General features: G+C 40.6%; 1 protein-coding gene across 1 annotated transcript in view; it reads left to right on the top strand.

Moving 5' to 3' along the window:
* Position 1: 1 nt before the first annotated feature.
* Positions 2–22,608, top strand: part of LOC117252443 (corticotropin-releasing factor-binding protein-like) — a 94,001-nt gene continuing 71,394 nt past the window's right edge. The window contains exon 1 of the mRNA XM_033619333.2: positions 2–141. The gene's annotated coding sequence lies outside the window, so the exon portion shown is untranslated. The remainder of the gene's footprint in view (positions 142–22,608) is intronic.

Here is a 22,608-nt window from a genome sequence, read left to right as displayed (position 1 = left end):
CCTCTCCGCCTCCTGCTGATGGAGACCCCTTGCTTAGCAAGCTAGCCAGTAGCACAAAAATGGCAGGAGGAGCGGATGCGTGATGTGCGGCGCCTACTACGTCACGGTTTCAGCACCACGGATAGCATGACGCCTGGACAGGTACAGTAACATCTGAACACACCGGTGTGGTGCACTGGGGCGAGGAGGATCTGCCCTTTGTTTCTCTGGTTGTCTCACACAGAAAGTCAAAATTGTATAGTTGAGACACGAACACTGTTGATTTCATTTAAATGACAGGGATAAGCCACTTTCATCTGAGATGTGGTCAGGTTAATATGTCAGGGGGCCCTTGGACATAGGGGCAAAAATGTATGTTGGGGCCCCTGTTGACCTCTACCCCCATTTTCACTTTCTGTGAATTGTGCATGCACCTACATTGGCTCCAAGTTTCCATCAAGTGGGCTACAGTGCATGGCAGTTTCATTATTTATCCAGAGACACAAAATCAGCCTGTAGGCTACTCCTATGCTGAAATACTCCCTGGCCCCACGTTTTCTGTGTGTCTGTTTGTAACAACCACTACAGGTCTCTAGCATAAGAAATGATAGGAAATGATGGAGTTGCATCACTAGATCAGTTTCGCATGCACTTACTGATCAGAGATCATGTTGCCACACTTACACTAAGATCTGGAACAAGATCCCGTGCTATGTTAGAGCAATAACCTTTATTATACACATTTCAAACACACATATAAACACTACCTGATGGAAGGACAGACCTGCAACCACTGAGTTAAATCCTATATCCCATTTTACTCACTCCACTTCAGTCTACTCTGCATTGTCTCAGTAGCTGCCTATGTTTTCTTGTTTGGCCTCTGTTGATTGTTTCTGCTTCTCTACTGTATTGTAATGTGTTTATGTTGCATAACAGGAACCTGCTGAAAACTAATTTTTAACTGAGTCATGCAAGTTTTAACCGTAACACACAATAATACTTTTAACTCCTCTCCTGTATGAATGAATGAAATGATATGAAGGGAGAAACCCTCCTCAGGATTGTTCCTCCAGCTATCACTAACTTGGCAGGGTTTAGGTTCCACTGTCACACCAGTGCACACTGCAATCAATACATCTTGCATTCGAAGTGCCCACATACTTCCAAAGTTACCACACGTGATTATTTTCACTGTGAACAGTCAACCATGGCACACCTTAATCTTGCCCTGACCGTCTGACTGGTCTGCAGAGACACAAATTAATAACCTGAAGAATACATCACAAAATATGAAAATGCATTCAGATTAAAAGTTAAATAACTACATGGCTAAATTTTAAAATACGTGGTCCACTGATCTACTTTCCTATCGACTAGACAGCCGCCTTCAACTCAGCAGGGAAGCATACCTGAAATACATGAAAACTAGAAATGTGAAAAACATTCAAACTCAACAGCATAAAACACTTAACACAAAAAACACTTGTAGGCCTACACTGCCCCAGTCTTCCCGACACACCAGCATGGGATGAGATGTGCACCTGTCTCATCCCACTCTCCTGAACCAACATCACAGCCTCCGTTCCTCCTGCAGGTCACCCCTTATCCAAGGTGTCACTACCTGGTGCACCCCCTTTTTTCCTCCATGCCACCTGCCACATGTTATTTTGCAGCAATGTAATTAAACAAATCTTTAGTTAAAGATATGTCCCATGAGCACAACACACGGCCCCTCTATAGGACAGGACAACACAATTATTTAATAACACAGAATCTGCTTTAGTTGATATTGTACTTTTAGTGGTGCAAATTCTCTAACAAATATGCAGTCATGAAAATTGCCAGACATCAGCTGACACTCACCCTGAGGGACTTTTGGAGACCCTTGATCTATGGCACCTACTGGCAGTTGCCTACTTAACCCAGTTGCTTCCAGCCTTGAGTACAATTTTTAAGTAACTTACTTTAGTATTCCCATTTTTTTTGCTATTGAGTACTCCCCTACAGTTCAGAGGGAACATTATAGTTTGTACTTTAGATATGACACACTGTATTTGATGAGCTTACAAAGAAAAAGAACTGAAACTTCTCCTGTTTTGTGAAGCGTGTCGGAGAACTACGGTAGCCAACATGCAAACATGAATGGCCCTATCTACAGCCAATGTTTTGTTTGTCCATTTTGGGCTACTGTAGCACAACATGGTGGACTCCGTAGAAGAGGACTCACCAGTTACGTAGATATATGTCATTCTAAGGTAGCGAAAACAAAAGATTTTTAATTTTCAGATTACTATAAACTAATGAAAACATGGTCATGAATATTAAATACCATTTTTGCCAACAGATGCCCCTAAATCCAACACACTGACCTTTAAATAAAAATGTCTGTCATGCAGGGGTGCAAATATACAGTAGACAGTGCAGGCAGTGCAATTGCACCAGGGCCCCTGGAGGGAGGGGCCCATGGAGAGAGCGGGCCCTTGCAAGTGATTCAGATTGGCACCTTGTGTTCAAAGATATATCTGTTCAAAGATAAATGATAACAAAAAAAATTATATATTTAAAAATGGTGCCACATATGTCCTTAAAAAGACAAACCTTTCTGTCATGGTTCTTTTTTCTTTTTTTTTTTTTTTAAATATGCTTTTCCCATATAAATATAGGATCTATAAATATCCCAAAAAACTATGCAATGATGATTGCTGGGTAATATACCTGTACATGTTGTTGTTGGCCAATCTCAAGTCTATTTGTGTCAAGACAATACATGCACGATAGGGCCGGACAAAACAGTTTGCGCTGGGGCCTGTCATAATTTCTTAATGCCACTGCTATCATTAATAATAGTCCAAAAATACAATACACTCTGATGGGGGCAGTTGATATTTTAACTACATTTTACTCATCATACTTCTCTGGCTCTATTCAAGTAGAGTTTTAAATGACTTTTGTGGACTTTTTTAAAGTGGATTAAATTGTTTATACTTTTTTTTCCCCCCCTATCCCAAAGATGTCAACCCAAATTTGAATTATAGACGATTTCTTTTACCTTTTCCATATTTGTTTCTCAGATACACCCTAAAAAATTAAAGCATTAAGATCATTTTTTGGGAAAGACTGAAGGGAGTGTTTCTCAGATTTAGTCTTTACCACCCCCAAAACACAACTGGAACTAAAACCTCAACCAAAATTATTTGATTATTATTTTCTGGTCTGATTTCTATAACAGCACATATATTGTGCACACTACACAGTATTCGAGCTCCTGTAGGTCAAATAGCACAGCAATCTCCTCCACTTGATGATCATGATGATTATGTTAATGATGATAATGATGATGACGATGATGATGTATGAAAGTGTCTGCTGTTCAGTTGGTGTTTTGGCTGTGAGAGCCGGAGAGGCGAACCCAGACTACTTATTTCATGATATGTAACACTGACCTCTTTCTCAGCAGCAATCCCAGACAATTTACTGGAAATCATTTTATTTCACTCTTCCTTATAAGAAGTATCAGACCCCCAGAGAGCTCCTGTGGGTGCGTTGGCTCTGAGGTTCTGTTAGTTGCCCCAAATGACCACTTGGGGGAGCTACGATCCAATAGGTCTCCTGAAGCCACTCTGCAGAATCCTTTCTCATTTGCCATCAATTTATTTTCATTCAAACAAAGGGTGACCATGTGAAGAACATCACATCAGTTGACAGCCTGTAAATGTGATTTAAACATTTAAGCACCATTTACTCAGATTAAGTTTCAATTGAAGAACAAATGCTATTAGGTGGAAATCTTACAGTATGTGGTAAATGATGGAGGTTAAAATATTCCCTTTTATTGTTTGAATCTTATTGCTCATTTTTAAACAAAGGCACTGTGTTACTCTGGCGTATAGCCCCAACACCTAATACCTTTAACTAACCTTTAATGTACTTTTGTTAATCAGAAACTAAACACCTTCATACCCTGCTAATGTGCTCCTTCTGCTTTATGTGCTGTACCTATATAATGTTTTGCATTGATAGACTCTAGATAAACACAAACTGTGGATTCATTACGATTCAACTCCTGTCCACAAACACACACACAAAATGAGCATCGGTTCCTTCCCTAATCTTGTATTAATGGACCCAATCACAGACTCTATGAATAATCAATGGCCACTGGTCTGCAACCGCAGTGCCGAGACCTTGAGTGAAACTGAATTTTCCTAATAAGACACACACACACACACACACACACACACACACACACACTCACACACCTTGAGGCCCTAATAAGCACTAATGCACTGTGGGTTGAGAATACGTCACATGGTTTGTTTGCTGCAGAATGTGAAAGATAAACATGCTGTACAGCATGTGTGTATGTATGTACTGTATATGTGTTTGTGGAGAAGTAGGATAATGTGAAAACAGGGACATGTCCGTCCTTGCCCACTCTCTTCTGCCTCTCTTCTGCTGCTTTCCACAGATGACTCTGTGAGGAAACAACCGCTTTGGCTAATAGCTGCTACATTAGTCTCTTAACCAGCTGGTCATGGCCATTTAGAAATGTTCATTAGGTCGCGGACCAGAGTGGATAGGTGTGATAGTTCACTCCCCACTGTTGACTGTGGACAGACGGGAAAAAGAGACGGGGGGAGGCGGACAGACTGACAGACAGACAGATGGAGAGGAAGAGCGAAGCAATTTACTGGCCAAAATGACGACCAAGTGTTAAAAGCCGCAGATGCAATTATCGTCATATTGCCCTGAATAAGAACCTTGTGCATAATTAGATCTCATTAAGGTCTATGAGTGTTATTTTAGGGCTCTGAAAAGGTTGGATAAGCAGGACTTGATATTATGGGTTATTAATGCTGCAACATCTGGTGCCATTCTGGCAATAGTCTGACAGTCATGTGGATGGGCTGGAAAATTCAGCACTGAACTGATGTCATGACCATAAAGTCAAACACAATGTAGAATGCATTATTCCTATATGACTATAAGGATGGTGAGATAAATTGATACTGTATATAGATATGTGTTAATGTATGGCTTTATATATGGAGTACGCATGCAGGTGAATTTGTTTGTGCTCTTGACCAGTCAGAGCACATTACACACCGCAGAGGGAAATGGTGCTCTGTCGCCGGAAAAGCGATTGATTCTCCATTTCCATATTAATGAGCAGATTTGTTAAGAGCCTGCAGGAGAGGGAGAAAATAACAGGGTCTTCATAGGGCACGACATTTATAAATAAAGCTGATGCAGAGAAAAATGGAAATTAAACCTTTTAGTTTAATAAATTTGAGGCGTCCGCAGCAAAGCGAGCGATTTGCATTTCCATTTGTGGCCAAATAATGAGAGTGCGGGTCCATGATGAGCTTGCTAGCGCTGCTTTTGGGTCTCAAACAGTCAGACAATCACTCCAGCGTGCAGCCCTCCACATCAATGTCATTAGCTCAGGCCTGTTAACTCTGCTACTTGGCTTTCTAAGATTATTTGGTGAACTAGAGATTCCTATTGTCACCGTGAATGAGGAGTAGGATTACACACAGAGCAAAATTTATTCTGTAATTCCCGTGTTTCCCAACCTGGATGTGTCTATATCTTTTTCCGTGAATATTCAACATCCTCTATACATCCAGGTGTCACTTTAAAATGATCCTTTGTTATTCTAAAACAACCCTGTCGGAAAGAGTCTCTGTCTCTCGCTCTGCCTCTCTCATAAACACCTGCACTTAGACACACACAACACGCGACTCACACGCACACACAAAGCATCACTGATTGAATTTATTGGGGAATGGATGTTGACTAGACCACTCCAAGTAGGCTAGATTGTTGTTGTTCCCAGATTGACAGACAGACCCAGAGCGGCTGATTGAAAGTGCCTTTTAGCTTGCTCTCACTGTATATTTGATTTGGCAAAATGGAAGGGGAGTCCAGTCTTTTCCCAGGATGCAAACACAAGTCCCTGTGTTTGTTTGTTTGTGTGGGTGTGCGTTTGTGTATTTGTGCGCGCCATGCACACATTGACTGGTGGATGCTTTAGTAAATGCTGCATAAAATATACCCCTTTCAGGTATTAATTGAATAATGCAAGCACTCCTCTTGTCAGCCATCAAGTGGGCCACTTTCTCAGTGGCCTGTGCTGCTCTCCTTGCCTGTGAATTGACTAGATTTATCTGTGTTGTTCCAGCCAATGGATGCCATTTGTTCCAAATGTTTGACATAAACATGCAAAGAGCAGAGGCGTGCACTCATAAAATAAGCTTCTAGACTGTTGTTTTACAGCCCAAAGGGACCGACGGAGGGGGGCCTCTCAGCCTATCAAATCATGTGGAGCTCTTGCTGAGCCAACGGCGTGTTAAAGTTCTCTCTCAACCAATGATGTGATGAAAAGGAACAATTGCCGCCATAAAGAAAGAAAGAGGAGAGGGGGAGAAAAGGAAGAGGAGCATGGAGGAGAGAGACGGGAGTGCTCTGGGTGGAGGGAGAGTGCAGTTGGAGGAGAGATGTGCAGCGTTCTGCTAAATATGCACACTTATTTTCCATGCCTTTAATGGGACACATCTCATTGGGCGCCTTATGTCTGCTTCCAAACTATAAAAGATATTTAGCTTTACACCTGCAGGAAAGTCCCCATAATAAAGACAATATTGGCATATGGAGGCTTTGCTGAATCTGCTCTATGCTTTCTAGTACTGTCGAGACGCCTATATGGTATTAATGCAGCTTGAAAAGAATAAAAATGATTACTCTAGATTTATTTATATTTGACTTTTATTTTTGTGCGGAAAGAGATGAGAAAATGAGTCTAATCAGGATATCCCTTAATTTAAGTGCTGCAGTTTTTGTAGAGGTAGAAATCCCACTTAGACGTTGTCTGTTTTATGTGTATGGATTAGATTCAGGTGTGTGTGCACGGCTTTGCATGTGTGCCTGCGCACATTGAGGTTCGATTTGCTGATTTAGCACCTCTCTAATTTTCCACAGGGTAATATTTGCCTTACCTACTGCCATCTGTTTTTATTACCCGGGTGAATATGTTTGTCTAAGGATATCAATAATCATAAACAAAGCCATGACTCTTTCACCTCTCCCTCCGCATACCCCTCTCGATATCTGCGGCTGTCTCTCACACAAGGCTGCTCTCTCAGCTCGCGCTCTGATTGCACACAGTCTACATATTTCAACGTGTAATTGGTGAAAAGCAAACATTATCAACCCTAGTTTCAGTCAAACTACGCGCACACATGCGGCACATAACCGCACACACCCAAATTCACACACACTGTGCCGTGGCTCATGCCTTGACTGAGTGTGTGCTCTCCTATTACAGACAGTAATTACCGTCAGTCACCCTGTGTGTCCATAACAAGCCAGCATAATGCCCTAATCAGGCCTGGATTAATCCAACCCTCTCTCTAATCACTCTAAAAGTGATTTATATTGTTTTTCCTGTTCGGAACAAATGAAATCTGTAGCCTAAATTAATACTGGCTTTTCATCACTGGGAAGTTAAAAAGCCAGTAACCATCACATTCTTGTCATTAAGGCTGCGTCTGAGGAGACACATACATGCACACACACACACAGAGGCACACACACACATGCTCACATGCGTATTTAAGTTGAAAGGAAAAAAATATATAATGTAATATTCCATTAACTTGGCAAACTAATAACATTAGTCTTGTGCTGAGAAAGGCTTTCAGACCAAGCAAATGGGGTCATCAGAGGAATAACTAAAATTTTATTGCTGCTATTTCACATTACATATCCTGAATAATTATAATCAGAAAATGGTTGCTGATGAATTACATTTGCATTGTACAATTGTGTCCGCTTTTTTTCCAGGAACTTTTTTTAAGCTGCAAATTAAGTGCAGTGAGAGTTTCTTGGCCAGCCTCACGTATGTCAGCACAGGAATATTTTTGCGCTTTAATGGAAATGAAATCATTTTTTTTATCTATCTACCAATTATTCTGATGAAAAATGCTCTATATCATTCTGTACAAGTCATTTGTCAAATTGTATCAGCCACAATCTTGCAATTTCTTGGTCCCGAGCTTTCGTTTAAGAAAGTATGCCTCCTATTTTGGTCCATGCCTCCTACTTTGTTCATTTCCATTGTTAAACAAATCAATTCCAACCCTGACTCACTTCCCATTGTTTTTCATTATGAAGAACGAAGGCCGGACACGAATCATAACAGAACCCTGAAATTTCCTGCTCACTACTCCGTCTGTGCTCGGAATACAAACCAACTCACAAGACGCACATTTAACAAATGCAAATTGTGTGCCAATCTGGTCGAGCTATCTGGGGCTCCCGGTTCCATATTCATTTCCTCCACCCCACTGTTCGCAAACTCCAAAAACAATCCTGGGGTTAACCTGAGAGGGAGAGGAAATGGAGGTCTGACAGTGTCCACTATCTCGCTCTCTTTTCTTCTCCTTTATCTCTTTCTCTTCCACACAGTCTCTCACCTTTGCTCCCCTCTCCTTCCTCCCCCTCTCCCCCTCTTCTCCCCTCAGTCCCCTCTCCCCTGTTCTCTTCATGCTGTGTAATTCTCATCTTACACACTCTGTTGCTCTGGACTATGAATAATGCATGGCGTGTGAGAAATCCTCAATCTCATGCTTGGCTCCCAGCGAGCATTACGGAGCTTGCATCTCTATTACGGAGATGAATAGGGGAGAGGGGAATATCGCATAGGATACGCTCTAACTTCATTGTTTGTTTTCAGCATTAAAACCCCAATCTGGGATTTCTTTAAGCACATATGAATTATGTATATAAATATACAAGGAGAGGCCTGCTGATGAAAAATAATATAGTCAAAACTTCAATCCACCATATCGTCACCATTTTTCTCCAGTATCACAATACAAATAGATATGAACAACAAGAGCAAACTATTTACAGCTTCTGAATAGATTTAAAATTCATGTGCTTGTATCCCGCCAGCCCTTGAAAAATAATTTATTTTCAGTTAATCAATTTTTTATAGAAAACTACTTTAAATTCAATCAAATAAAGCCATAAAAAGCAGTTCCATAACATTTTTTTGTTGCTGTGCTTTGTTTCAATTCTGTAGGATTTTTTATTTCTCCCCTCTGTGATTTGATTTTATGGAAATGATAAGATGGCAACCGCAGAGACAAAATGCATTTTATAAATACGAGAGTGTGATTGGGTGCACGAGTCTCTGGCTGTGTGGGTCCCACCATCGGAGTTCATAGCGGAAATACTGCAAGTGCAGACAAGAAAGTGGAATCAAGTGGCTGCTCACAGTGGGGAAAAAGACAAAAACAATTTGACAACAGGTCACGTTAAAGTCAGCTATGTTCAATCCACAGTCTCATTACATGAGGAACAAATGACAACTTGAGCCTTTCTGGAGACGTGGCAAGTATAAATGTATTAAAATGACTGTTATGTCTCCCATGCGTGGGTAGTAATTTATTACAAGTAATGCACATGAGTTAAAGAGGAGTTTTTGAAAGAAACAAGTACTTTTTATATTTCTTTTTTTAAACTGTACTTCTACTCTTTACTAGAGTATATTGTTGAGACACGATCTACTTTTTACTTCACTACATTTGCCATTTATACCTTCTTTGCAACTGTTTTTAAATGCAGGGATTGAGAGAAGGGGGGGAGCATGCAAGGAGTGTCTCTGCAGATAGAAAGGTTCAGCTGTCTGAAAGAAAAGGATGCACCACAAAGCAAAACCAAGGAAACTATGAAAGTTTTTTATTTTTATTTTCCTTGAGCAAAAGCAGGAACAAAAGACAGTTTTCAGCAAATCCCTGACCACATCTGGCCACACTTTTTGTACCAAAATCTAAAATACACCAACGGTTACATGATGAAGTGCTTGCACCTCCCGAAAAACACCGATCTCCACTTTTATAAACTCATATTCTGACCTCTGCGGGTATATTGAAGTTGCGCAAACTGCATGAGAAAAAGATGTTAGCTAGTTAATGTTAGCCAAGTTAATTTAACATGTAGTGTTTGATGTTTTCATAAGAAAGAGGGGAAGAGAGAGAGAGAGAGTGTGGGAGATTGTTCATATCTCAATTGTGTATTCATTCATTCATTTTCTGTAACCGCTTATCCTGTGGTGGGTCGCAGGTGTGCTGGAGCCTATCCCAGCTGACATTGGGCGAGAGGCAGGGTACACTCTGGACAGGTCACCAGACTGACAGGGCAGACACATAGAGACAGACAACCATTCACATCTACAGGCAATTTAGAGTCACCAATTAACCTGCATGTCTTTGGACTGTGGGAGGAAGCCGGAGTACCCGGAGAAAACCCACGCTGACATGGGGAGAACATGCAAACTCTATACAGAGGGGCTCCCTCACCCCCAGGGTTTGAACCCCTCTTGCTGTGAGGCGACAATGCTTTTATTGCTATTTTATTTACCAAACCTTATCAACGAGTGCTGTTTTTTTTTTTTTTTTTTTTTTTTTTTTTTTAATCATTTTGTACAGGCTCACACTAAAAGTAACTTGTAGTCTGAGTAATTTACTAACCAGGTCGTTTTTACTTGAGCCATTTTTAATGAAAGTAATATGGTTTTACTTGAGGATAGATTTTCAGTACTCTACCCACCACTGCTCTCATGATGTGAATTAAAATGGTTACGATAGTTTAAAAGCTGTTTTGACAATTTTTCCCAGTCTCTTGTCAACTGCTTCTTATTGATTGACATCCACACTGACAATAACACAATTGTTATTTTAAAAAAAAAGAAAAGATTTTGGTTTCTCCTGACAACCTTGCTGCTTCTGAGCGAGTGTTATGTGTGTGTGTTGCTGTATTGTGTGAGCCGTGCTGCGACATGGAGCCATGTTTTATGGAGTGTGTACATGCGATAAAAGCACTGAAGAGTTAAAGTGCTTTTCTACCATGCTCAAAGCCATGTGTCAGCACTAGACCACTAAATCCACACAATTCCCTTGAACAGTTTCCCTTCCTCTGATAGTCTATCACTCCTCTGTTTCAGGTGGCTGGCCACTGTGGCTGACAGGGCCGAGTCCTTGAGGAGATCATGTGTCTGTGGAAAGTACAGGACAAACACTGATGTTTGAGCTTTGAAACCAATGTCCCCGCTGTTGCCTTTTCCCTCTGTCTCTGCTGTGTTTCACTCCCAACATCTCTATGATGGAAAAGCTTGGCACATGATTTTGCATTGTTGGAGCGCCAAGAATCGTACAGTGTCAGGGAATATATACTATCACTGATATGCTATTCATTCTGTGATCATGAGTGTAGTTCTTTCTCCTCGTACTGATGCTCTGGAATATGTTCCCTATATTTCACCAGTCTTTTTTATTTTCCATCTTTATGTTCTGCTTCACCCAGTATCTCACATCATTTGTAATATAAAGCAGGGATAGAGAATATTATGGATAAAAACCTCCCCATTATTCCATGGTGCTGAAATCTTACAGAAATATGCCTCCCATTTTGGTAGACATGGCTTACTCTTTCTGTCTTTTTCATGCCCATTTTGGATGACGCCCAGATGAATCACACTAACGACCTGGGCCCTGTGCTGCAGCACTGCTCTGAAATTAATATCTAAGGAATGGAGATATAGGGCAAATAGATGAGAATAGGAACCCGATATTCACTCTTGGGTACTACGTGCTCAGGCACAGACACACACACACACACATACATGCGCTCGCATATACTGCACACAGAGCCTGACAGGCAGGCTATTATCCCCCAGCCCGGGCTGCCGTAATTGGCTATCGCTTTTTACAAATGTGGCTCCGTCTGACTCGCATATCAGCTCCTGTCTCATCAACCGTGTAGGGGTCACCATGTCCGTGCTTGTGTGTGTGTGTGTGTGTGTGTGTGTGGTAGTGTATGTGTCTGTATACGTGCATGTATATATGCAGGGGTCACTGGTGTGCCCATCCCTCTCATGTCTCCATTTCACATGCTCATTTATGTCCATGCTAAACGAGCCAATGGATGCTAAGTGTGTCAGTGGCTGGCTCCTTTTTTAGCAGTGCCGGAGTATTTAGCCATTAGGCTGCTAATAGTATCAAGATCATTCTAACACTGGCTCAGCTGATGATGAAATATTAGCTTAACTCAGGCTATCATTAGTTAGTCTGGGCTTGCCTGGAGGTCAGGTCCAGCTCATCTTTTTTTCACACACTGAGATCAAACCCAGTTATTACATGAATGTGCAGGTTCATTGCTTTATTTTGTCAGTTTGTAAAGAAATCACAATTTTAGACTTAAAAAAAATACTGCAGCTAAAATCTGCTGGTTCCAACATCAAAGCTTTTTAATTTACTTTGTTTTGTCAAATGTCAGAAAAGAGTGGAAAAATGTTCAGTGCAATTTTCCAGAGCTCAAAGGGACATCTTCAGATTGCTTCTTTTGTCCAACCAACAGTTCAAAACCCAAACACTCTTTAATAACTGTCATAATTTATATTTACATTTAAGTAGTTGGAATCAGCAAATGTTTGACATTTGTTTGAAAAATGAATAAAATGATAAATCGATTATTAAGATAGTTGGCAACAAGTTTTCTTTGACTAATCAGAACCACTCCACTTGCATCAAAGAATAAGTGTCGTAAATCATACTCTTTAATCACAAGAATTGACAGGGTTTGCTGTGAATATATGAAACTTCTGACATTAAAAATTAGCATTATATATAAGAAAAGACCTTCTATTTAATGTGAAAAAGGTGCATCTGAATTTTAAGGCACCTAATTTATAGATGATTTTGAAAGTTGAATGACTTATAGAATTTTTAAATTGCATCTATTCTGAATCCTGTTTACTCTAAAAGTATGGATGGCTTCTAAATTCTGTCTTGATTACATTACATGCAGTTGTTGTGCTCACCTGTAAAATTAGGCCTAATTTAAAATGCCACTTGCTGTACTTCCTGTCACCTGTCACAATACAGACATAGAGTCGTGCATCATAAAATCACCAACAGTAACATCACTAGCATACTGAAGTCAAATATACCACTAATACCAGTACTAATGATCTCTATCGATTACATGGACCCATTTATTACATTAAAGGGGAACACCACCTAAATTAAGAAAGTCAGTATATTATTTTGATGGCCTTTGAAAGTTCAGTCAGTATTTGTGAACATGAGCTACTCTCTCTCTTAAAGCCAGAAACCAGAGAAGTAAGCCTCAAACTTGTGATGTCATCAAGTATAAAGTCTAGAGCTGCTCCATAGACACGTACTGTAATGGGAGACTGACAGAATGTTTGTTTTCTTTTTTATACCCAAATGAGTTTAATATTATTTTAGTGTTCTCAGTTCTGAAACAGAAAATGTGCTCTTGTACTCAGAACATTCCCCTGTGTGCTCTGGGTCAAACATCTTTCCCAATTCATTGTCTGTGGAGCAGCTCCAAACTTTATACTTGATGACATCACGAATTTGAGTTTTATCTCTCTAGTAAATGTGAGCAACTCTCTCCCAAATTGAAGACCTAACATTTTTAGACTGTTTTTAGACCATAGGAAAAACGTGGATTTTGAAAATTACTTAGTTTCCCATTAAAGACAAACAAGGATTTTCCCATAAACAAAAACAATGTAAAGACTTACACACAAGTATTTCCCTCTCTATCATTACCAGAAGTGTGTGGTGGTGTATTTTTCTGCCCTCCACCTATATTTACTTAGATTCTTCTTATTTTCTGTATTTGAAACATTTATGGGTGTGTACCCCCACAGCGCTCAGGTGAGGTAAGGGCTTTTAAAAAGTGGCGACCAGGTGCCAGGCAATAAGCAGAAAGCATTCAAGAGACACAACACTGAAAAAATGCAAATACAGTGAGGTGAAATGCCAAACAAGAGTGAGTCTGGGGATTCAGTAGCGAGTGTGTTAACAAACAGTAACTGACAATCCTGCATAGTATACCTTTTAATATACACTTAAGAGGCTTAATTCAACATTTAAAGGACTCAATATTTAATCAAAGAGCTGAAAAAAACACTTAACTGCAGTTTAAACTCACTGATTCTAAACAGTGGTCGATACTAAACTATGACCTGCATGTAACCTGCATGCCATCCTGCATCTTCTGCACCCTGTTGTACCATTCAATCTGATTCATAGTGGATGTAGCAGAAGCAATATCTAAGGTGATGCCGGTTTGATGTTCACCTCTTGCATATGGCACACAGAGTAGTAAAGTGCATCTAATCCCTCTGAAAACACGATGTAGTAATGCAGCTTTCACTCTGATGTAACTGCACAATGTGAAATGTTGAATGATTGTTTTAACGAAGGAGAGAATAAAAAGGTCCGACATATGAATGGCCCATTTTTCATCTGTCAGTGCACCACAGGTTTGTAGTTTTACTTTAAGACGAGTCCCTGAAGTCATGGCGTAATTACTTTCCCACTAGGCGGGGCTCTGGAGCTGAAATTACATCACGCATAATGGGGTTGATTTAAACCTATATTCAAGAAGGCAACCGCTTGCCTATCATACTCTTGCACCTTGTTAATCCTTAACCAATGAATTAACCCTCATTACCAGTGTTGGAATATAGATGAGCGCTCCCTCTCTCTCGCTCTTGCTCTGAATCTTCTCCCCTCTATCCCGTTCTTACCCTCCATCTAGCTTTCCGTGATAGGGGACGTCTGGGGTCAGTGATTCTGTCCTGTGTCGCCCCTGATAGTTCCTCCTGCATTCAGATTATTCTGACCTTAGATCAGCCCTATCAGCTGACCACTAACGCACTTTAAACCCCAACCTATCCAGCAGCCAGCTGCTCCCCACGGAGTAAAGATTGCCTCATATCTCTCAGCTTGTCTGTCTATCTGTCTCTGTCTCGTATGAACAGAGGGAACAGTGCGACTAAAAAGGAAACCATGAGCAAATGCTCTTCGGCAATGCTTCAATTTCAAATGACAAAGTAGAGACAGAGGGCTGAGCACTGGTGTGAGATGAGCTTTATCCTCAGGTGTCATTTAAACCTGGCCCCCTCCAGTCTGTAAATAACATGCCTCAGCTCCACTTTGCACACGAGAGTCAAGTGCTCTCAGCCAAGATTTGGGTAGAGGAGTGTGTGCGTGTGTTTCTGTGATTGTGTGAGGCATTTTTACAAAGCACATGAATCAATCCAGCTCCAAGAATTCGCTCCCGCCGTGAATGTGTGAGTTTGATTTTCTTAGTCTCAAAATCCAATATGGTTCAGAACAGAATCTATTGGATCACAGTTTTATTGCCCCTGGTGTAACGGAGGTGTTTTCTCATGATTGTATTTGATTGACACCTGGCACTCAGTTATCCTTCACTGCAGCCAATCTTTCAGACCACTGACAAGAAGCTAAACACTAGAAAAAGCATGTGGAGATCATTTGTTTCACACACTTACAGCAGAGATAAATGAAAATGAATTTATGAATTATATTTTCTGCACAGACATCGCTAGGTTTCCTTTTGTCTGTGCATCCTGTGAGAGGTGCCTGTGCTTCTGCATCTAGATGAACGTCCGGTCTTATTGTGTGTGACCTCCGTCTCTCTGGCTGTTTGCTGTCTCGGATAACATTTTGACATTCCAGTCTCCTCTCACAGACACCGCGATGCCTCGGACCCAGGGTGGATGGGGGGCCCAATGATAAGGCTTCACTCACAATTAGCAGGCAGGAGCAGGGAGGCGAGAGGGGGAAATTGAACTGTCAGAGAGAGAAGAGAAGAGAGGAGGAGTGGAGGAGAGAGGAGGGTGGGATGGGGGGTGTGTGACCCCATCCTGCAAAATGGAGCCCGTCATAATTTGTTCATTTGGTGCCCATCAGGCTCTACCTTCCCCTCTCTAACACCGCTCTGCTGACCTCCCTCCCTCTCTTTCACCCGCTCCCATCCCTCCTCACTCTTCCATCTCTCATCCTCCATTTCACCTTCCTGCTTACCTTCACTCATCTCGGCGTCCCCTCCTTATTTCCTACCATGTTCATTGACTGTGCATGTGATATGATTGTGCTCTCCCCTTTTGCCACATTCGCGCTGTAGCTATTAACAACATTATTCTTATTAAATGCATCAATTGGTGATTTAAGAAAAAAATTACCCAGAGGCTTCAAGAGCTGAGAGTCAGGAGAAAAGGAGCTAACAAGACCAAGGCCCGTGCCTGCCCTGCCTCTCTGGAGGATGTGATGGATGGTAATGTTAATATTAAATAAGCAGAGAGGCTTTTAGCAGCTCTGTATTTAAATGCCAAATGCTGATGGGCCCTAATGAGATAATACTGCTGAGAGCAATTAGCCTGCTAGACACACAGAAGACTATTTAACACACGTAGACTCACACACATACAGTAGGTGTATACATACATTTATATAAACATACTGTATGTGGCTGAGTGGAGAAAACGACTGCCACTTACAGGCGAAATAAAAGATACTTATGACTTGATGACTTATTCAAGGGCTGTTCTGAGAACAAAATGTGACCACATGAATGTCCTGCACACTGCTTCAGCTGACGGTCAGCTCATCTAAAATTTTCCTGATGATGTTTAGCAACTCAAAACACGATGTACCAGTATTTAAACAGGTGACATCAGACTGTTCTCATACCTGTTACATGCTGCTGTCACAGGCTGTGGTGATATCTCCCTCCTACACCACAGATACCTGTTCTGTTTTCTTATTAATCATACTTCTACATACATAATACAGTTAATGTCTGTGACCACTGTTGCACGTTTTGTCTTGGGTGCAACAGTCCCTTTTTAAAATGGAAAATAATAACTTCTCCTTCACACATTGGCCTGTTTCTATCTGGCACTGGAAGGAATGCCCTAAAATAGTGGTTCCCAACTGGTGGGTCGGGGCCCATTCTGAATGGACTGCAAGTGACTCGCAAACATGTCAAATTTATAAAAAAAACTATTACTTACTAATACTAATATTTTAATAATACTTTATTTTTAAGTGCATTGAATTTCCAGCACAGACTTATTATTTTGCAGTACCATTTCCTGCTGTTGAGTGAGTGACTAATGGACAGCTACTTGACAGAGACAGCAAATTAGCTTAACAGCATGGCAAAACACAAGTATGATGCCGAATGTTTTAAACTGTGTGAACCTTGAGCTAGTGACCAAAGAGAAATCTGGACCTCATGGCTGAACCAGTTGGGAACCATGGCCCTAAATGATGCCAAATAAGCCCCAAAGACGTTAAAGTGTGACATAATAATTATCGTTTGAAATTGTAATTTAAGTAGTTTGCATCCAAGAAAGATAGATAAAGATTTTAACATTCAGCTTTCAGTTATTTTTTGAGAATTATTGATGTAATGTAACAGGACTTTAATATTTTTGAGTTTAATCTGTAACTGCGTGTTGTTTGATTAATTGATTATTAATCATGCATTTTGTTGTGTGTGCTTTTATGCAAGTATGAGTGTGTATTCGTCAATCCGCAGCTAATTTCGCGAACTACTAGACCATAAGCCTAATATTTTGTGTGTGCATTTCTGACTGACATCAAAGTCCTCTCCAGGTTGCAGTTATTTACAGTTGTTGAAAAACCTGTTTCATACTGTCATTGACTGCTGACCTCTTATCCTGCAGGTAGGAGTCACAAGTCCTCGTCAAAATCACGTAGCAAAAGCAAAGAGCAAAAGACATTTGCGGTAATCAGCTCAGCTAAAAATAAGAAGCCTTACTATCTGCTGCAGGCCACATTTTGGCCTTTTTCGTGGCTGAAAAACTGATATCAAAGTTTGGTCTCATTGGGGCGGCTGTGGCTCAGAGGCAGAGTGGGTCGTCCACTAATCAAAAGATCAGCAGTTTGATCCTTGGGCAAGATACTGAACCCCAAATTGCTCCTGATGGTTCTTCCATCGATGTGTGAGTGCCAATGAATGGTTACTGAGTAGCAGGTGGCACCTTGTATGGTAGCCTCGGCCAGCAGTGTGAATGTGTGTGTGAAGGGGTGAATGTGACTTGTAGTGTTAAAGTGCTTTGAGTGGGCATCTGCATATTAATTCCATACCCGATATTTTATTATCCATGAAAGTTTGGCAAGATATGAGATGGAAAAACTGTGGTTATATTTGCCGCCGTCTTGACTGTAAGGAAGGTGGGAGGGACATATCCACTGGATCCAGCTGTGCCGTGTGTAGAGTGGCAGTAACCTGCGGTTGCCTGGCGGTGATCTGCACGCTACTGAGTGCACTTTTCTAGCTTATTAATATAGTACTTTGGAGTTGTAAAATTTATTTGTTGGAGGTACAGCATCTTTAGGAGATGGCCATTTACAGGACGTGTTTAATCTACATTGGATATGTTGATTAAAGTGTATTCCCTCCCAGTACTTCAGATGGCCTTGCTAAAATTTTTGTCACAGCTATCTTTGTCTCGGTGTCTAGTGTCAGTTTTTTCAGCCATGTCTGTGAGAAATTTTGTCTGCCAAACATTTTTCATAACAGATGGTCTGAATGGTTTTGTTTATGATGAAATATAGAAACAGAAAACTTTTCCTTGAGCTTAAATCTCTCTTAAATAGTATTTATGTTGCAGGACTTGTGTAAAACTTAAATGATTAAATAAGAATTTTCATCCATCAGGTAAACTGGGACTCAGGCTTTGAATGTTTTGTTTCAAAGTAGCTCTCTTATTTAACAAGTGTAGTTTCGTCACTTTTGAGTTTTGGCTACAGGTGGACCTGAGCAGTCACCGCTGATAAGACAGTATAGATTTTCATCTTTTAAAATCTCTCTGTCTCTCACTCTCTACACAATACACTGTGTGAATTGTTATATGTCAGCAGAAGTGTGTGTTCGCGTGTGTGTGTATGTGTGACAGAGAGGATACAGGTGTTGTTAGCAAGCTCTGAAGGTGACTGCTGGTCTCATCCATCAAACAGGCTTTCCTCAGGCTGATCCCTAATGGATCCCCTCAATCAGAGCCGCTCACTGTCAGTCGCAGTGCAACAAAATGAGAAATCAGGCAACTGGTCGCGCAGCCAAGGTTGGGAGTCATATAAAGGGGACAAAGTGATAAAGACCAGCTCGTGTCCAGCCTGTTGATTAGTATTGAGTGATCCCAGCCTTTCAGCCGGTCATGACGAAAGCAGGACATCAATCTGGACAAAGCTACTTCTTCAACAACTATAATTCAGCTGTATATTTACTATATCCAAACCTGCAAACTTGGCTGCAGTGTGAGGCGGTGTGTTGGCTATGCACAGTGGCCACTACATATTAGTCCGTGCCTTTATTTGCACTTAGTGTCTCAAATTAACTAGTTTTAATAAATCAATATAATTTGATAACAGGGTATGGGCTGAGTGTGCCAGAGGTTTTGATTTCATTCTGCGCAATTTACAGCATAATGCAAATGGAAATGGTAAATGGACTAAGCCCTCGCTGTGCTTTAAAAAATAGTCCGGGGCTAATGTAGTTATCAAGTGTTAACGCACTTCACTTTACCATAGGCCATTAAAGTCTATGAAGGGAGGACAGATTCAAACAGAGCATTCACTTTATTCGTCCATGTCCAGGCCTCCTTACTATGTTAAATGCTGGTTCTGTCTTCCCTTCACAGTGATTTGATTTGAGAAGCTAATATACTGAAAGCCTCTCCTTGCTGTTTGTCTCCAGCTACTCATTCTCTCAGCTTTAAAAGCCCAAAGCCTTTATTATTGAAAAGGCCTCTATTTGGTTTTAGGGTCTTACAATATTGGGTACCACATTTTCCTCAGTAAACACAGGATGAAAAGAGTTTGAGTGCCGTCGGTGCCTAAAATAGATTCATTATACAGTATGTCTGTGTTTGGCTTCTGAATAGACAGGAAAGACTGATTCGTAGAGATATGGAGGTGCAGTAAAGTAATCACACTAAAAGCTATCTGTCGTGCTGTAGGTTGTGCTCCGCTGTCAAACCCATCACCCGCCTCGGTCGCCTTAAACAAGCTACAGAGTTGGTGGAGACCTTGTGGATTGTTTGTAAACTGTTTTAGTAGCTCAAGGCTGGATTACCAACCAGGCGAAGCCAGCAACTGCCCCAGATGCCGAGGTTCACTGTGTTATTTGGGTTTTAGTAGCTTTGTAAATTGCAGTACACATCTGAAGCATTGTATAAACTGAAATGCTGAGGCTTTTAGGAGCCAAAGAAAGTCCAGAACCCAGAGTCCAAGTCAGATTTTAAGTACTTGATTTTGTTGGCAACATAATCTTCACATGGCAACCATGTCTCCTAGAAATTATGTTTGCATAATACTAAATTGTTTTTGTGATTATGTTGTGGTGATAACGTAATAACTGTCTGGATTATGTTCATGGACAATGTTACTTTTCTACACTTTTCTACTGTGCTGGAATTACAGGGTGGTGGTTGAAGTGGATGGCGGACATACGAAGTGCAGGACTTTGACACCTGAATCCAGGGTACATGTTCAGACTCCTGTCTCTGATTATGTTTAGGCAACAAAAGCACTTTGATAATGGTAAGGAAAATTCATGATTTCAGTTAAATTTTAATAAAAAAAGAAAAACAATAAAATAATGTTGTAGTCCTACGACTGGATAGTATATAGCAAGACTGCCTATTGGCAAAAAACAAATGAAACACGTTGTCAGAACATTCTGATGATACATTCAGTATCAACATTTTTGTGACTTGCAAGCTATTTTGATAAACACCCTTTATTCATTAAGTTTTGGGTTTTTTTTTTAATCCTCTTTATTTGTCAAAATTATACCCTCTTACAGCAGCTGGTTTACTTCTTATAGAAACAAAAGGAAAAGACAGCGTCAGTAGCTATTGTATGTCCGTCCCACCCCACCATCCCATCTCAAGTAACAAAAACAAGCAAAACAAATAAACAGAATAATAATAAAATAGATATGACAGTAATATAAGGATACATGCATACATTCCTACATACATACGTAGGATTATTGCAATAAATAATAAAGGGGCGTAAAGTAAATGAAATAACTAAAATGCTTTAAGAAAAAAAATAATACTGGTAAAAAAATTGGTATGGTTCAGTAAATATCCTAGAAAAAGTATATTTCTTTCCTCTTTTTCTCTCCTACTCATTAAGTCACTCGGCATGACATTTCCATCAAAAACATATTTGCTGTTTCAAATTAGCTGAATATAAACCTAATTTCTGGGGATCAGGGCTGCATGTGGAGCATAAGTTTAAATTAAAATGACTAAATAAATAAATAAATAAATAAATAAATAAATAAATAAATAGAGAAATAAAATTGTATCATCAAATCTTAATGGACATACAGATAAGTAGTTGTTTACTGTGTCTTTAGGTGAAATATAATGTTATGTTAAGACTGGGATGTGCACTTAACAGGTATTTGATCAGAGAAAGCAGGATAAGCATGGTGTCGGTAGTGGCCCAAAAGCTAATTTTCCCCCATGGTGGGCGGGCCCTGCAGTAGCTAAGTGTCGAAGCCAGACTATGTCCTCATACCTAAATGTCAAAGTTGTTGTTTGTTATTGCCGTCCAAAACGACCCATATGACTGCCACAAAAATGGTCATATCAGTGTTTTTATATCTGTAAGATTAAAATATGGTTGGTCAAGGCTACGGAATTACTTGGTTCAGGTTGAGGAAGGATTGTGCTCATGGTTAGTCTCTGGTGTCAGTGTCAGACACGTTGATTAAGTATTTTGTTGGCTTAAAACTTGTCAAATTTAAACAAACTGAGCCTGAAAATGCTGGAATCTACCTTATTAATTGTACGCAAAATGCAACTTCACTCCAGGATGCTTAAACCACCGAATTCACTTTACTTCTCAGAGTATTCACATGCTCGTCAGGAAAACAAACATGAGTGATTTTAAGTGCTTTAACAAGTGACCAATGCTGATTATCTAGTATGGGTGGCACGATGGTGAAGTGCCTAGCATTGTCATCTCACAGCAAGAGGGTTCCTGGTTTGAACCCTGGCTGGGGGAGCCCCTCTGTGCAGAGTTTGCATGTTCTCCCTGTGTCAGTGTGGGTTTTGCCTGGGTACACCGGCTTCCTCCCACAGTCCAAAGACATGCAGGTTAACTGGTGACTCTAAATTGGCCGTAGGTGTGAATGTGAGCGTGAATGGTTGTCTGTCTCTATGTGTCAGCCCTGTGATAGTCTGGCGACCTGTCCAGGGTGTACCCCGCCTTTCACCCAATGTTAGCTGGGATAGGCTCCAGCTCCCTGTGACCCCCAACAGGATAAGCGGTTACGGAAAATGACTGAAATGAATGAATGTTTATCTGGTGTGACTATGGAAGAGTGAGAGAATGGTTACATATTTTTGTTATGGTCTTGTAAATTAAGTAACTGATAGTGTTAGTAAGCCATGTCCCAGCCAGTTCTCATCCCCAGGGAGGCGAATAAAACCGCTTTGTCATGTCCCTCAGCATGTGATATTGATGGCCCAAAATAAATGTTGTTTTAATGTGAAATAGTCAATTTACTAATGGTCGCAATGTCACACAAAAATACTTATTTTAACCTGGAACATGTTTTCTTTCCTTCCAAACCTAACCAAGTAGTTTTGTTGCCTAAATCGAACCATGACCATTTCACAACATTAACCACATGCTCCAGTGTGTTTCAGCTGCTTAGATACACTAC

Source organism: Epinephelus lanceolatus, chromosome 9 (assembly GCF_041903045.1).
Source record: "Epinephelus lanceolatus isolate andai-2023 chromosome 9, ASM4190304v1, whole genome shotgun sequence".
Classification (NCBI taxonomy): Eukaryota; Metazoa; Chordata; class Actinopteri; order Perciformes; family Serranidae; genus Epinephelus; species Epinephelus lanceolatus.
Note: the sequence above shows the minus strand (reverse complement) of the source record. Positions and strands in the feature narration are given on the sequence as shown.